Here is an 18,554-nt window from a genome sequence, read left to right as displayed (position 1 = left end):
CTGTCACGACATTCTTAGATTGGGCGTTTTAGAAAGGTGGCGTCATTGTTTCTTTGGATTGTTCTTGGTAGTCTAATTAGTTATTCAACCCATTAGCCATCAGTGCAAGGTGTATACACACTCCAGTAGGACACCACGCATGACTATAACCATGAAAATCTGGAAACGATTCATGTCACCACAAATGGTTTACTGTCCTTCTCAGTTCTCTCTCTCTTTTTTATTTTTATTTTCAACATTTTTCTGAGGAACCAATGTACTAAGCGCTAATCAGTCCCAGTCCTCACGTCTACTTTACCTTGATACTATATGAAATAAAATCATCATAACTTCTGAACAGTTTGCGTTAGGACGTCCAAACTGCACTGTTCGCCGCAGGGCATGATGGGAAATAGTATGCGCATGTGAACACGCCATTTCGTTCTCAGCCACTTTCATTTGTGTGGGTACGTCAATAAGCAAGCTAGGCGCGTTTGGGGGGACTGAGAATCCGCATTTCGCGATCTAGAAGTCTCTTCAGCCTCAATGCGTGACTGTGTGGTGTGCAGTGTGCAGTAACGGAATAATCGATGCGATATTTTTTGATGGCACAGTGACTACCGAACGGTAGGTGAAGGTTTTCGAACATAATTTCATGCCCACTATCCACAGTGACCCTGATTACGACAAGATGTGGTTCACGCAACACGGAGCACGACCTCATCGAAGCAGGAGAGTGGTTGATGTCCTGGAGGAGTACTTTGCGGACCGCTTTCCGGCTCTAGGGTACCCAGATACCGCCTCGACTGGCCGCCCTATTCTACGGATCTGAACACATGTGACTCCTTATTGTGGGGCTATATTAAAGACAAGGTGTACAGCAATAACCCTGAAACCATTGCTGGGCTGAAAACAGCCGTTCAGGAGGTCATCGACAGCATCGACGTTCCGACACTTCAGCAGGTCACGCAGAATTTCGCTATTCGTCTGCGCCACATCATCGCCAATGGTCGCAGGCGTATCGAACGTATCATAACCTAAATCCGAATATCTGTAGTGACGTTTACGTGTTGAATAAAGTGTGTGCACGCAGTAATTTGTAGTTAATTTACAATTTTTTATACAGTTCAATAATTGTCACCCTTTAGGTAATGGGTTACACAACTAATTACGTAGATGCTTTGACCCCACCTTCCTCAAACTCTGACGTCCACAATTTCGTAATTATACCTTTCCGGATATGGATTCCCACTTGAATACTTAGCTGTTTGCCTTCATATAACTTACTAATCTTTGTCAGTATCTTCTAAGCTTCTTCTTCTTCTGCTTCTTCGGCATTTTCATGTTTAGGCACTTGTGCATGTTCCGTCTTCACTTTTCACAACCATCTCGTTCTACGCCTTCCATGTCTTGCTAGGTCCCTTCTTCCTCTAGGCTAGTAAATCATCGCCTGATGTGGGATTCTTCCTACATTCATTCTTTGTAGTTGATTATGGTTTATTTTCTTCAATCTTTTCAGTAAAATTATAAATATCTAGTTGTGTCCTAATATCATCATTCCTTATACGGTTTTAGCTGGTAATACTTCTAACATTCCTGAGAAATTTCCACAGAATGTAATTTATCTCATTTCCTTAGGTATCCATAACTGACTACTATAGGGCATAGAAACGTCTGTGTGCTTTTTTTTCTTTTAATTCAATTTTGTCTCCTTCCGTATTTTGTTTTGGTCTGTTTCATTTATTATTCCGCATTTTGATTAACATTTATTAATCTCATTTTTCAACATTCTTGTAAATACATAGCTTATATCGCTCCTAAAAAATTATAGCCCTTTAGATATTATTATTACTTTGAGTGAGGTATTTCCCATGATGAGCCAGGATTTTAGTTTCCTTTGTTTACATTCGAATTTTATATTCTCTATTCCCTAAGTAATGTAGTTTACACACTCTCTAAACACGCCACTGCATTCGGTCTTGCTCTAAAACTATTCTCAAGAAAGCCACATGTGTTCTTCTGAGCTAAAATCTTCAGGAATACACTAAAGTCAATAGTTTCATGAAAAGAGAATATTTACCTTACGTTTAGGATTCGCACTCACTTTGTCTGCAGCTGTACATGTTGTCTTATGAGGAATGCCCCGTTTTCAAGAAGGGAAGTCGAACAGATGTGCAGAACTATAGACCTATATCTCTAACGTCGATCAGTTGTAGAATTTTGGAACACGTATTATGTTCGAGTATAATGACTTTTTTCGATACTAGAAATCTACTCTGTAGGAATCAGCATGGGTTTCGAAAAAGACGATCGTGTGAAACCCAGCTCGCGCTATTCGTCCACGAGACTCAGAGGGCCATAGACACAGGTTCCAAGGTAGATTCTGTGTTTCTTGACTTCCGCAAAGCGTTTGATAGAGTTCCCACAGTCGCTTAATTAGCAAAGTAAGAGCATATGGACTATCAGACCAATTGTGTGATTGGATTGAAGAGTTCTTATGTAACAGAAAGAAACATTTCATTCTCAATGGAGAGAAGTCTTCCGAAGTAAGGGTGATTTCAGGTGTGCCACAGGAGAGTGTCGTAGGACCGTTGCTATTCACAATATATAAAATGACCTTGTGGATAACATCGGAAGTTCACTGAGGCTTTTTGCGGAAGGTTCTGTAGTATATCGAGAGGTTGTAACAATGGAAAATTGTACTGAAATGTAGGAGGATCTGCAACGAATTGACGCATGGTGCAGGAAATGGCAATTGAATCTCAATGTAGACAAGTGTAATGTGCTGCGAATACATAGAAAGGAAGATCCTTTATCATTTAGTGACAATGCAGCAGATCATCTATTGGAAGCAGTTAATTCCACATATTATTTGGGAGTAGGCATTAGGAGTGATTTAAAATGGAATGACCATATAAAATTAATCGTCGGTAAAGCAGATGCCAGACTGAGATTCATTCGAAGAATCCTAAGGAAATGCAATCCGAAAACAAAGGAAGTAGGTTACAATACACTTGTTCGCCCACTGCTTGAATACTGCTCAGCAGTGTGGGATTCGTACCAGATAGGGTTGATAAAAGAGATAGAGAAGATCCAACGGAGAGCAGCGTGCTTCGTTACAGGATCATTTAGTAATAGCGAAAGCGTTACGGAGATGATAGATAAACTCCAGTGGAAGACTGCAAGAGAGACGCTCCGTAGCTCGGTACGGGCTTTTGTTGAAGTTTCGAAAACATACGTTCACCGAGGAGTCGAGCAGAATATTGCTCCCTCCTACGTATATCTCGCAAAGAGACCATGAGGATAAAATCAGAGAGATTAGAGCCCACACAGAGGCATACCGACAATCTTTCTTTCCACGAACAATAGGAGACTGGAATAGAAGGGAGAACCGATAGAGGTACTCAAGGTACCCTCCGCCACACACCGTCAGGTGGCTTGCGAAGTATGGCTGTAGATGTAGATGAGGTGCAGTAGCTCATAATGGTCGTTGTGAATTCAAAGTGCGGCAGTCGACATTTACCTGTTTGAATGTAAAAATTAAGAAAGTATTGGTAATTACTCATTTACTTTAAAGAGGTACAGAGTTTAGAGGAACAAGAGATTATACGAGTGTTGAATATACAATATACACTGAAAAAAAAGAGACGCAAAAACAAATAGTTGTGCGACATAAACGAAGATTGGTAGGCGTGTGCCTACATCTGTAGGACGACGTGTGCTCGGATTTCGCGCCAGTCATATGAAAGTGGCGCTAGTAGCGGCACTATGAGAATGCAAATCAGGTTTGCTTTAAATACACGCTGTAACGGTCGCGGACGTTAGTTACCTGAGATTACATGTGATGAGTCAGTGTTAGCCAAGAATGCCTAAGGCGACAAAGACGCCGTTATTGACACCTCGCTTACTTTGAACGATGCCGTGTAATACGGCTACGAGAAGCTACGTGTTCCTTCTGCCATACTGCAGAAAGACTGCTGGCAGCAGTGGTCACGAGAAAGTACTGTCGCAAGATGACCAGGCTATCTAGAGGAAGACCATCGTGTTCGGAGTATGGCTGTGGCGCGTCATTCTGCGTCTGTAGCAGCAATCCGGGCACCAGTTGGCACCTCAGTGACACAATGAACCGTTACAAACCGGTTACTTTAAGTATAGCTCCGAGACAGACGCCCTGTAGCGTGCATTCCACTGACCCAAACCGCCGCCACCTGCGACTTCAATGGTGTCGAGCGAGAGCTCTCGGAGGGCATGGTGGAGGGCCGTTGTGTTTTCTGATGAAAGCTGGTTTTGCCTCGGTGCCAGTGATGGCTGTGCGTTGGTGAGAAGAAGGCCAGCTGAGGGCCTGCAACCAACCTGCGTTCCTCAAAAGCAGTGAAGCTCACATAATACTAGGTACACAAAGCTGGCTGAAACCTGAACTTGACGATAGTGAGATTTTTTGGGGAAAATTTAAGAGAAATGGTGGCGGTGTATTCGTCGCAGTAGACAAGAAACTCAAATCCACCGAAATAGAAATTGAAGCTACATGTGAGATTGTGTGGGCAAGACGGTATCATTGGTGGGCATACAACGATAACTGGATCCTTCTATCGCCCATCAGACTCATCTTCTGAAGTAACCGAAAAAATCTCAGTTCACTTGTACTTAAGTTCCCCAATCATACTGTAATCATCGAGGAAGACTTTAATCATACAGGAGTCAAATGGGAAAATTACAGTTTCGTTAGTGGTGGGCGTGATAAGACATCCTGTGAAACATTACGAAGTTCCTTCTATGAAAACTACCTAGAACAGATATTCCGGAACCCGATTAATGATTGAAATATACTCGATGTAATTGCCTCTTTAAGGATGTCCACATCGAAATAAGTATCAGTTTTGTTTATTCGTATGGCTAGGGCCCCCCGTCGGGCAGACTGTTCACCGGGTGCCGGTCTTTAAATTTGAAGCCACTTCGGCGACCGGCAGTCGACGAGGATGATAGGATGATGATGAGGACAGCACAACACCCAGTCCCTGGGCGGAGAAAAATTCCCCAACCCAGCCCGCAATTGATCCCGGGCCCAGAGGATTGACAATCCGTCACGCTGACCATTCAGCTACAGGGGGCGGACATTAGTATCACTGACCATGACGCACTTATGGCAACAGTGGTTACCAAAGTACGAAGTACAATTAAAAGAAGTAAAAAGATATGTATGTTCAGTAAACTACATTCAAAAATCAGTAGTATCACATCTCAGTGAGGAACATGAAACTTTCAGCACAGGGCAGGTGCATGTGGAGGAACTATGGCTCACGTTTGAAAGAATAATTGACCAGATAGATAGATATGTACCCAGTAGAACAGTTCGTAATGGGAAGGACCTTCATGGTATACAGTCACTGTGAGGAAACATAAAGCCGGCCGAAGTGGCCGTGCGGTTAAAGGCGCTGCAGTCTGGAACCGCAAGACCGCTACGGTCGCAGGTTCGAATCCTGCCTCGGGCATGGATGTTTGTGATGTCCTTAGGTTAGTTAGGTTTAACTAGTTCTAAGTTCTAGGGGACTAATAACCTCAGCAGTTGAGTCCCATAGTGCTCAGAGCCATTTGAACCATTTTTGAGGAAACATAAACAAAGGTCACAGCATAATAGGTGTAAAGCAAAGTATAGAGCTATAAATAGAGAGATGCTGGATAAAACGCGTTTGGCTGTCAAGACAGCAATGCGTGAAGCCTTCAATGACTGCCGCAGCAGAATATTGTCAAACTATCTGTCACAAAACGCCAAGAAATTCTGGTCGTATGTAAAGGCTGTTACTGGCAATAAAGTTAGTGTCCACCATCTAGCGAATGAGACAGGCACTGAAATAGAGGGTAGCAAAGCAGAGGCTGAAATAATTGACTCAGTTTTCAAACGTTCCTTTACATAGGGAAAACCAGGAGAACTGCCGTAATTTAATCCTCGTATCGGTGAAAAGATGATTGCAATAAGCCTTACAAGGGAACCTCCCCATCGCACCCCCCTCAGATTTAGTTATAAGTTGGCACAGTGGATAGGCCTTGAAAAACTGAACACAGATCAATCGAGAAAACAGGAAGAAGTTGTGTGGAACTATGAAAAAATAAGCAAAATATACAAACTGAGTAGTCCGTGGGTAATATATGCAACATTAAGAGGGACGCAAGCACAGGAGCGTCGTGGTCCCGTGGTTAGCGTGAGCAGCTGCGGAACGAGAAGTCCTTGGTTCAAGTCTTCCTTCGAGTGAATATTTTAATTTTTTATTTTCAGACAATTATCAAAGTTCAGGCACTCACACATAATCAACATCGCTCTCCGAAATTCTAGGACATGTTCAGATTTGCTTGGACATATGCAGGATTTGACGGTCTACACACGCAAAAATTTGAAAACGTTAAAAACATATGTTTTGACAGAGCACAGAGAAAACTGTGCGACTGTAAAACTGTTGCATTCATTTGTTGCAGTTTATGTGACACACTCTTATGTTTTCATCACTTTTTTGAAAATGATTATCACATCCACAAGACAACCTAAATCGGGCAAGGTAGAAGAATCTTTTTACCCATTCGCCAAGTGTGCAAGTTAGGTGGATCGACAACATATTCGTCATGTGACGCACATGCCGTCACTAGTGTCGTATAGAATATATCAGACGTGTTTTCCTGTGGAGGAATCGGTTGACCTATGACCTTGCGATCAAATATTTTCGGTTCCCATTGGAGAGGCACGTCCTTTTGTCTACTAATCGCACGGTTTTGCGGTGTGGTCGCAACACACAGACGCTAAACTTATTACAGTGAACAGAGACATCAATGAACGTAAGGACAGATCATAACTTTGCAAAAATAAAGTAAGTAAAATTTCCGCTCGAGGGAAGACTTGAACCAAGGACCTCTCGCTCCGCAGCTGCTCACGCTAACCACGGGTCCACGGCCCGGCTGTGCTCAAATCACTCTTAATGTTGCCTATGTTACCCATGGACTACTCAGTTTGTATATTTTGCTTATTTTTTCATAGTTCCACACAACTTCTTCCTGTTTTCTCGATTGATCTGTGTTCAGTTTTTCAAGGCCTATCCACTGTGCCAAATTAGAACTAACTCTGAGGGGGGTGCGATGGGGAGGTTCCCTTGTTAGTGTCAGTGGTGTTGAGAAACAGCTGAAATTGTTAAAACTGATGAAAGCTCCAGGGTCCTATTCAGATTCTGTACCGAATTTGCGGCTGAGTTAGTCCCTCTTCTAACTATAATCCATCGTGGATCCCTCGAACAAAAAACCGTCCCCACTTCTTGGACAAAAGCTCAGGTCACACCCTTTTGCAAGAAGGGTAGTAGAAGTGATCACAGAATTACCGTCCAGTATCTTTGACCGATTTGTTGCAGAATCTTGGAACATTTTCTGAGCTCGAACGTAATGAGATATCTCGAACAGAGTGACCTCCACCATGCTAACCAGAATGGATTTCAAAAACATGTGAAACCCAACTCGCACTTTTCTCACACGACACACTGAAAACGCAATGGCTTGTGGCCGTCGGGTAGACCGTCTTATTAGCTGACACCACTTCGGTGACCTGCGCGTTGGTGGGGATAAGGTTATGATGTTGAAGACAACGCAACACCCAGTCCCTGAGCGGAGAACATTTCTGTCCCAGCCGGAAATCGAACCCGGGCCCCGTAGCAGGACATTCCGTCGCGCTGACCATTCAGCTATCGAGTTGGATACATGACATACTGAAAGCTTTTGATCAAGGCAGTCAGGTAGATGCATTATTTCATGATTTCCGAAAAGCATTTGGCTCAATACCACACCTATGCTTATTGTCAAAAGTACGGTCATCTGGGGTGTCAAGTTACATTCATGATTGGATTGAGGACTTTTTGGCAGGGAGGACGCATCATGTTGTCTTAGATGGAGAGTCACTGTCAGATGTAGAAGTAACTTCGGATGTGCCCCAAGCAAGTGTATTGTCATCTAGGCTGCTCATTTTGTATGTTAATGAACTTTCAGGCGATATTAATAGTGACCTCCACAGGCTTTTATCAATGATGTAGTTATCTACAGTCAAGTAGTGTCTGAAATCAGATGCCTAAATATTCAGCTCTTGATAAGATTTGAAAGTGGTGCAAAGCTTTAAACTTTCTTTAAATGTTCAAAAACGTAAAATTTTACACATCACAAAACGAAAAAACATAGTATCGTATGACTATAATATTAATGAGTCAATGTTGGAATAGGCCAACTGACAAATACCAGGATATAGCACTATGTAGGGATATGAAATAGAATGATTGAATCGGCTCAGTTGTGAGTAAATCAGGTGGCAGACATCTGTTTATTGGTATAACACTAAGGAATTGCAATCAGTCTAAAAAGGAGATTGCTTTCAAATCAACGTGCGAACGGTCCTCGAATATTGCTCGATTGTGAGGGACCCGCATGAATAGGACAAACAGGTGATATTGAACGTATATGCCAAATGGTAGCACGAATGGTCACAGGTTTGTTTGGTCCGTGGGATAGCGTCACATAGATACTGAAGAAACTGAACTGGCAGACTCTTGAAGATAGACATAAACCTTCCCGAGAAAATCTGCTAACAAAGTTTCAAGTACTGGTTTTACATTATGATTCTATGAATATCTACAGCCCTCTACGTATTGCTCACATAGGGATCGCGAGGACAAGATTAGAATAATTACAGCATGCACACATGCATTCTAAAGATCGTTCTTCTCACCCTCCATACTGCGAGCTAACATCCGAAAGATGTTCGGGTTCACATGCAGTTCCTCCTCGTCGAAATGTGTTGGCTCAAACTCGTCTAGGGGTTGAACCGAATGTGTCGCATTACACGCCCTAAATTAGACACTTCTGACTCTTTGGTTAAATTGTCTGTGCCGGCCGCGGTGGTCTAGCGGTTTTGGCGCTGCAGTCCGGAACCGCGGGACTGCTACGGTCGCAGGTTCGAATCCTGCCTCGGGCATGGATGTGTGTGATGTCCTTAGGTTAGTTAGGTTTAAGTAGTTCTAAGTTCTAGGGGACTTATGACCTAAGATGTTGAGTCCCATAGTGCTCAGAGCCATTTTTGTTAAATTGTCTGGCTAATGGCAAGTTTGCGAAATTGTATGAAACAAAGTTAATGTAACATATATTAACAGTAATAATAATATAGGGAACTAAATTAACGGCCCATAAATGATATAGGTCACACGGTTGTGATTTGGTTAAAATAATGTTTATTCAGAAATAAAACTAATAGGGAAAGTGGTCGTATTTAGGAGCACTATTAAACTCGAGCGCACATCCATTTGACTCAGTTGGATCATTTAGAATCTCATCACGAAACACAAGTCCAATACTCCACCTCGACATTCACACGAAAGTTAGAGTTCTCACCAGGCGTGCGGCTGCTCACCGCTCACACACTAAGTCCCGCGATACCGGACAACGCGAAATTTTGTAAGTCGTTTCACTTCCTAGCCGCCTAAAGACCGACTGTCCGCTTTCGCGCCTCAATCCAAACTGTACTCTTTGGTGTCTCCAGCCGAACTGTCCGCTTTCGTGTCTGCACCAGCACTGTCCATCTGCCCGTCTCTGGCCGTGTTCCCCTCGCGCCGAATATCCTCTCTCAACTGACTAGGGCAGTTCCCTTTCCTGAAGCCGTCCATCTGATTGGCTACAGCTTATTCTACATTATTTTACATTTTAACATAGTTAAATAATCAAAGCTTGACCACTTTCACGTTCTAAATAAAGTAACAATAATATCTATTACATAATAAACGTTAGATTCTTTTACATAAAACTGCCGGCCAGTGTGGCTGAGCGGTTCTAGGCGCTACAGTCAGGAACCGCGCGACCGCTACAGTCGCAATTTCGAATCCTGCCTCGGGCATGGATGTGTGTGATGTCCTTAGGTTAGTTAGGTTTAATTAGTTCTACGTTCTAGGGGACTGATGACCTCATCTGTTAAGTTCCATAGTGCCCAGAGCCGTTTTTTTTTTACATAAAACTAATACAATTTCCTTCTTATCTTTGAATGCCACAGCCAGAAGACTTGCACCAATGTGCTTTCTGATAAATAAATAAAGAACAAAGCAACTATTGTGCACTAAACCTTACAACAAATATTTTATTACCTAACGATTCAATAAGGTGTCATGCTGTCATCGTTCAATGTGTTTTGTGTGGAAGAAATGATGATCTGATGCTTAACTGAAAATACTGATAATTTAAAGCCGCGCGGGATTAGCCGAGCGGTCTCAGGCACTGCAGTCATGGACTGTGCGGCTGGTCCCGGCGGAGGTTCGAGTCCTCCCTCAGGCATGGGTGTGTGTGTTTGTCCTTACGATAACTTAAGTTAAGTAGTGTGTAAGTTTAGGGACTGATGACCTTAGCAGTTAAGTCCCATAAGATTTCACACACATTTGAACATTTGATAATTTAAATTTGCTATATCTTTTAAACAAATAAAGTTACGGTGTTGATATTTACAACATTTGTCATTTTAATGATGCGCGTTTATATGAAATGTTGATCATTAAGATCGACTGAAGCGTTCAGATTTTAGCATTCAGGTCTTTACAAAATTGTTAAGGCTTTCGTGGCCACTTGTTGACAAACTGCCTCTTGGCTTCTGTCTCGGGTTCTTCGGCCGACGTTCATGTCAGAAAAATCATTAGATGAACGTCGGCCGAAGAACCCGAGACAGAAGCCAAGAGGCAGTTTGTCATTCAGGTCTTTGTTACAAAACTTGTGAATTTCACTTTAACAGAAAATCCTGAACTATTATAGATATGATCAATATTCAAGGTTTATTGGGATCACCGTGAAAATTTATGAAGGATGGTAGTTTAAAATTACTGTGGCTTCATTCCCTGCATTACTACAGACTTAAATAGTTTCCCCATCTCGTGGTGAATCCGCGCCCTTTGTGGCATACGGTCCTGGACGACAGGGTTCGTTTCACAATTCCTGTAGGCTGACTCTTTCAGCCATATATTTAAATGAGAGCGCAATGCTCGTTAACTCACAATACGAGAATCGAACAGGAAGAAAACCGTGTAACTGGTGGAATGAGACGTACCCTCTGCCATGCATTTCATGGTGGTTTGCAGAGTCTAGATATAGATATAGATATAGATGTAGATGTAGATGTAGATGTAGATGCAGATGCAGAACCCGTCTGCTTGCTAGACAAGCTGCACTTCCACCAGAAGTGATGGGCTAGAGTGCGATTTCGTATGAGAGATTTCGAAGCAATGGCGTCCCAGTTCACTAGTGAGAAAAACATTCTAAGTGTCACCCTCCGCAGTAAAGTTTATAGCCACAGTCTTCTGGGACGTGCGAGGTGTGATTCTCCTGGATTTCCTCCAGCAAGGAAGCATCAACGAGTCACGCTACTGCGACACCATCACCCAACTCAGGTCCGCTATTCGACGAAGGAGACTTCGGCTATTTGCTGAAGGAGATGTGGTCTTAGACGACAACGCAAAACCACACGCAGCAATGCTCACACAAGAGTAGGTCAGTCGCTCTGAATCGGAGAGACAGGAACACCCATTCTACTACCCTGATCTTGCCTCAGCGGACTTTCATCTGTTCCTCGCATTGAAAACTGAACTCTCGGGACGTCACTTTCAAACAAAAGCTGAGGTGAGCAGGCTATGCGATAGTTCCTTGTACCGCAAAGTACCGAGTTTTATTAGAGTAGTTTCTTAAAATGTCTCAATGTCGGCGACGACTATAACGAAAAGTAGTGCAAGGTATACACTCAGGTGACAAAAGTTGTAGGACAGCGATGTGCACGTATACTAATGGTGGTAGTGTCGCGTACAGAGGGGAAAAAAGTGTGGAGCATTGGCAGATCTGTCATTTGTACTCAGGTGATTCATGTGAAAAAATCTCCGAAGTGATTATGACAGCATGAGGAGAATTAAGAGAGTTTGAACACGGAATGGTAACTGGAACAAGACTCATGGGAGATTCCATTTCGGAAATCGTTCGACAATTCACCATTCAGAGATCCACAGCGTCAGGAGTGTGCCGAGAATACCAAATTTCAGATATTAGCTCTCACCACAGGCACCGCAGTGGCCGACGGCCTTCACTTAACGATCGAGAGCAGCGGTGTTTGCGTAGAGTTGTCACTGCTAACAGACAAGCAACACTGAGTGAAATAACCGTAGAAATCAATGTGGGACGTACGACGGACGTATCCATTAGGACAGTACGGCGAAATCTGACGTTAGTGAGCTACGGTAACAGACGAGCTACGCGAGTTCCTTTGTTAACAGCACGACATCGCCTGCAGTGCCTCTCCTGGGCTTGTGACCGTATCAGTTGGACCCTAGACGACTGGAAAACCGTAGCGTGGTCTGGTGAGAACTGATAGCGGGGTTCGCGTGTGGTGGAGACCCCACGAAGACATGGACCCAAGTTGTCAACAAGACGCTGTGAAAGCTGGTCGTGGCTCCATAGTGATTTGGGCTCTGTTTACATGGAATGAACTGGGTCCTCTCGTCCAAACTAAACTAAACATTGACTGCAAATGGTTATGTTTGGCTACTTGGAGGCCATTTTCAGCCGTTCATGTACTTCAAGTTCCAAACAACGATGGAATTTTTATGGATGACAATGGACCATGTCACAGGGCCACAGTTGTTTGCCATTGGTTTGAAGAACGTTCTGGACAGTTACAGCGAATGATCTCGCCAGCCAGATCGTAAGACATGAATCCCATCGAACATTTGTGGGACATAATCGAGCTGGCCGGTGTGGCCGAACCTTTCTAGGCGCTACAGTCTGGAACCGCGAGACCGCTACGGTCGCAGGTTCGAATCCTTCCTCGGGCATGGATGTGTGAGATGTCCTTAGGTTAGTTAGGTTTAAGTAGTTCTAAGTTCTAGGGGACTGATGACCTCAGAAGTTAGTCCCATAGTGCTCAGAGCCATTTGAACCATTTGACATAATCGAGAGGTCAGTTCGTGCACAAAATCCTGCACCGGCAACGTTTTCGCAGTCGTGGACGGCTACAGACGCAGCATGGCTCAGTATTTCTGCAGGTAACTTGGAACGACTTGTGAAGCCTAAGCCGTGTCGACTTGCCGCACTACTCCGGCAAAAGCAGGTCCGACACGACATTAGGAGTATCCGATGTTTTTGTCACCTCAGTGTGTGGTTCATGATGTCACGGTGCATTTGCTTTTGGCAATAACGAGACTTACGTTCTGAACGGCCCTCGTATTTAGACGCGTTGATATAAACATACGTGACACCCGATCTAAATTACGAGTACTTCAGAACGCTCTAAAGTCAAATTCCTCGTTACATGGCTCTCTCCTTTCGGTTGCCTAGTTTGTAAGAGCTCACCCAGAGGCGTGCGCCCTTCCCTTGCGGCACATGGCTTGTCGGAGGTTGGGGGCGGCTGGTGGCTGCACCCCAAACGTGCTCGTTAGGGAGGGCAGAGAGCGCGCGCACGTGTCAGACCCGCCAACGCCGGCCGCGTTGAGGCTGTTGTGGCTGCCGCCGCCGCCGCCACCTGCTGGCCATTTATGAGTGAGGCGCGGCTCCCGAAAAGCCGTGGCCCGGCTTTTAACGAGGATTCGGGGAATCCCGGCGCAGACGCAACAACGGGGCGCGGCCGCGACGACAGCAGCGCGAGGCCAGCACGTGTCCCTCCGGCTGCAGGCGGTGGCCGGGGAGCCCCGCGGACCTGCAGTCAACGACCTCTGACCGTAATGCAGCGAGCCATCAACCTGTCGACGGGCGGCTAGCCGCTACAGCGGTTCCGCCACGTACTATTCCGTGTCCTGAGCACCAGAGCCGATTATTTTCTTTGCGCTGTTTACCTCTTGGCCACACACAAATATGGGCGCTTCTCCGCTAGTCTTCCGAGAAGAAGAACGCAGTCAGCAAAGTTATGGGTTTCACTGACTTGTATGTTTAAAGCCAACAGTAAGCACAAGCATTGCGCTGTTTAGCTGTATCTTTCGTAACCATTCCATAACATTCGCGGCTTTACTTTCAATTGAACGGCTTTCCATTGATGTGTACATGTTAATGGCACACAACAGGGTACTTTTTGTATAGCTTTAATTTACGATAAGACTTTGATTTGGGCTTCCACCCGTCTTGAAGTACAGTAATATTTTTTATATCTTTATCCCTATAACTTTTTATCGACAGCACTTTGAATGCTACAGTTGCCTTTTGTTCTGTAATTTATAATTCTTTCAATGTCAGCGTCCGTAGCTGAGCGGTTAGCGTGGCTGCTACCATGTAGGGTCACGGTTTCAGTTTCCTGTACTGGCAAGGATTTCTCCTTGGTGGAATGACTGGACCCCGCGATGACCACTGAGGAGCTACTTGAATGATAAATAGCGGCACCGTGGACTATAAAGCCGACAACGGCAGGCATGGCTGTGTGCTTACCCCATGCCCTTCCACTCCGCATCAAAATGACGACAGTGTCTGAGGATAACACGGCGGTCGGTCGGTTGCGACTGGCCTGTTTGAGGCCAGAGCGATGGAGCTATACCTTTATATATACTTACCACAAACACTTTCAGATGAACCGCGGGACCTTCCCCGTAAAGAAACGAATGTCCAAAGGTTCGAGATCATGTAAGTGGGAGCCGTGGGGCACAACAGTTAACGTCAATCGTGGCACAAACAGGAAATCTAACGAGCAACAAAAGTTGACGAAGGGGGAGCACTTTAGTGTTGTAGCAAACAAGAATAGTTGGACCACGTTTGAATTCCTTACTTTCATACTGTCTCCCTCTTATGTGGCCTTCTGCATAAAGATATTTGCTCACGGATGCCATTCGTGCTATACTCTATTCAACAACACCACTAAAATGAATTTTAAAAAACGGAACAACAAACGTAGCTTTTAATGAGTAGCGAATATGGTCTTTTTGCATTTCAGACTTGACAATGTTTACTGAGCCCTTTATGACGTATATGTTTTGTTTTACACATTACGATCGTTTTATCATATCTTTTCTTGATAAAGCTCTCATGAAGTACTTGGTTGATATGAATATGTACTAATCTCTTCTCATTTTACGTTACGGTTACAGGACATTCTTCTCTAACGTTAGCAGCAACTCTTACGTAATTAATGGATGCCATAATATAACATTAATCGCCGTACACGTTTTCACTAGTCTCCTTTTCAGGCTTTATGTCTTAAATGGTGCGGCTGCACCCGTCGGAGGTTCGAGTCCTCCCTCGGGCATGGTTGTGTGTGTTGTCCTTAGCGTAAGGTAGTTTAAGTTAGATTAAGTAGTGTGTAAGCTTAGGGACTGATGACCTCAGCAGTTTGGTGCCATAGGACTTACCACAAATTTCCATTTTCTTGTGTGGTATGTTCCCTTCAGAAATACATAATATTGTGCCAAGTAAACCTATCTTGTCCTGATATAAAGAACCTGTATCTTGTAACAGCCCTGTCAATTATACAAGTAACACAATAAGAAACGAAATCTGGCTGTAATATGAGAAAAGATAGTTGAATGAGCAGCACACGCGTATATTAATCGTGGAACAGAAAAATATCAGGCATAGTATCCGAAACTGAACAATAGTGAAGATAAAATAGCAGTCACAAGATTCTAACAATGTTCACAATGTTATAATGGACAACTTATAGTTGGTCACTGTGCGATATGGATGTGAACCCAGTACCGTAATCGCAATAGTAAAATATGAAACTCTGAATAACTGCTAGCAGTAAGACTTAAAGTCTCTTGAATGGTGATGCAGTTTGAAAGATTTGAGTAGGCATAAAACATCAAACAAAACATTTGTAGCCGTCTAAATTTCCGAATCTATTTTATTTGTGCTACCAGTTTCAGTTTTATATTACGCCACCTCCAGGAGTGTAGGAAGAATCCGACCTCTTTTATAATCGAAATAGGGAACAGCATACAATAACTGGTAGCCGTAGGCTTCTTCTTAATACAGCAATCTCTTCGATCGCGAAATGGCGGCACAAGAAAGTTACGCCAGTTCGCACTTGAATACTCAATAAATGAATCAGGAAGGCATCTGCCTTACCTACTACTGATTTTACGTTCTCACCCTATAACATATTTTTCTTAGTGCTAACTCCAGACACTTAATCCATGCGGTGGGCCCAGAAAGCTTTTACCTAATCTTGCAATTGTACTTTATCGGGTTACTTATTTATGTTACGGGCATTATCTTGTATTTTTCCATATGTAAAGAGAATGTCATTCACTGCACCAAGTGGAAATTACGTCGACCTATTTCCACAATCCCTTACGACCATCCAATGACGATACAGTCATGTAGACAATACCATCGACAGAACCGTTGACTCTACATTATAAATATTTCTAAATTGAGAACTATAGAGGCCATATCATCTTATCTTGGGGCAATCTCCTTCGATACTTCATTTCTATTGAACATTCTTCGTCGAATAAAATGTATTGGACTCTACGAGGGTTAGAACTTTAATAGTGGCAACCATTTATTTACAGCTCATAAAAGGAATATACGTGTTTCAAAGTTTTACTGACCTTCAAAGTAGTGTGTATAGCCCGTTGCCAGTGATATGCAAGTCGTAGGGTACTCTTGGCAGTGCCAGTTGTGTTGACAGTTCAAGCGGCGCGGACTATTGCCCGACGAATTTGTAGCAGTTCTGAAGCAAATGCGGTGAAGTTTTTCCTTCAATTTAGAAGTCGAGTTGAACTTACGAGGGCTTCAGTCAGGGGAGTGTAGTAGGTGATATAGCACTTAGCAGCCCCATCAGTCAAACAAATCAGTAACAGCTTGCACTGTACTTGATTGAGCATTGTCCTGCAAAATGATGGTCAGGTTCTGCAGGAAGAGTAAACACTTCTGACTCTATGCTGTTCATTTTTTAAACACAACCTACAAACTACTTTGAAGGTCAGTAAAACTTTGAAACACATGTCTATTTTGGTGGAGCTGTAAATAAATAGTATATCACCCTCCGAAATGCACGCATAACTTAACATTCCATTAAATGAACCCACATGCAAAGCTCTGATGTTTAATCCATGAATAATTATCAGTGTTTACCAAGCAATAAGAGACATGTCAAAGTAGTTTTATTACTAAGACTGTAGACAAAATATCATCCTGAACTCCTAGATTGATACACTTTGTAGATAGGACACATCAACTTTGAAACTTGAATACATGTTGCTTTTGTATGTATTACTGCAATATAAATCGATATATCACCAACAGGCATTGTGAATGCTGAGGAAAGAGAGTCTTTGAAGATAACTTGAGTAACGCTCTTTGATTTATTTAAATTGTGTGAAACACGTGGGAGTTGCTGCCTGTGGCAAAGCTTGTGTAGTGCAACAGATTTAACATTATTACGGACATTATGTTTTACAGAACTATCGGGTGTTAATAACCGTAAGTAATGCCTTTAAATGGTCTCATGATGTAAATAATTCTTAGCAAATTCAGTGCTTTCTTTTTTTACGTCTTGCCACAGCTAACACCCTCCACAATGCCACAAATTTTTAGTACATTTTTCCCATCTCATGATGAATTATTAGGCGACTCTAAACCGATCTTTGTCAAATAAAAACTGAAGGATCACGAAAGGCGACAGGTTACAGCTGTTTCTCGAAACCTTTATTCATACGTGCCTCTGAGGTTTCAAAAGACGACTGCACCAAAGTTACGAGGCATACAGCAAAATGACACGTGTCAGCGGACAGAGCATCTCGCCGAAGTTTTTTAACAAGCACCGTGGCGTAGTTGCACTACAGTGCATGTGCGTGAGAACATGTAGACATACTATCCTCTCTGTAGTGTCGCATCGAATCTGCTCGCGCCTGCAGGTAGGCAACCCAGTCAACAAATTTCCAAAGCGGGCTGCTCTTGCGCCTTCCAGGCGGTTCGTGTCAGCGATTTCTATGAATTTGACGCACAAACGGTGTACACGTTGAGCACCTGTCATGTGCGTTAAAAACTTGGAGAGATGCTCTTGTCCACTGATAAGTGTCTGTTTCCTGTACGTCTTATAGTTGTAGCGCAGCCGTCTTCTGGAAGCTTGGAGGTCCTTACGAAAAATCCTGCCCTTCAAGCTTGTCGGACATCTGGAAAGGCGGCATCTGTCTCGTACATTGTTTTCACCACGGCTACAAATGGAAATGAGATCCTGTCTACGACTTCCGAAATAAGGTAATTTCACGGCTGCGGCAGATGGAGGCGGGAGATCTGAGACAGCAGACGCGACGTCCGCTAAGGTAGGCGCCCTCTCGCCCTTCTGCCCGCTGTGGGAACGCCGGCGGCTCCCACAGCCCGGTGGTGTGCGCTGTGCCGTTCTCTGGCGCTGCCGCTGCCGCCCCCACATGCTGCTCTCGTTTCTCGGTCCGCGGCTTTCGCTGCTCGCTGGCGCCAACACGCCTCAGTGAGGTTCGCCTGTCTATCTGCCGGCATCTTTCCAGTTCCTTGGCCCGACTGCAGGAGACCGCGTTGCAGAGGAGTTTCGTTGTACGCCGGATGAACCTCCGCAAGTTGATACCGCAGAACCCGATGATCCCACT

The 18,554-nt window shown here is 43.9% G+C and overlaps 1 protein-coding gene across 1 annotated transcript in view; it reads left to right on the top strand.

Moving 5' to 3' along the window:
• The window catches only part of LOC126252464 (protein SOX-15-like), a 299,474-nt gene that overhangs the window by 153,225 nt on the left and 127,695 nt on the right, over positions 1-18,554 (top strand). The window lies entirely within an intron of this gene.

The sequence above is a fragment of the Schistocerca nitens genome, chromosome 4 (assembly GCF_023898315.1).
Source record: "Schistocerca nitens isolate TAMUIC-IGC-003100 chromosome 4, iqSchNite1.1, whole genome shotgun sequence".
NCBI lineage: Eukaryota > Metazoa > Arthropoda > Insecta > Orthoptera > Acrididae > Schistocerca > Schistocerca nitens.
Note: the sequence above shows the minus strand (reverse complement) of the source record. Positions and strands in the feature narration are given on the sequence as shown.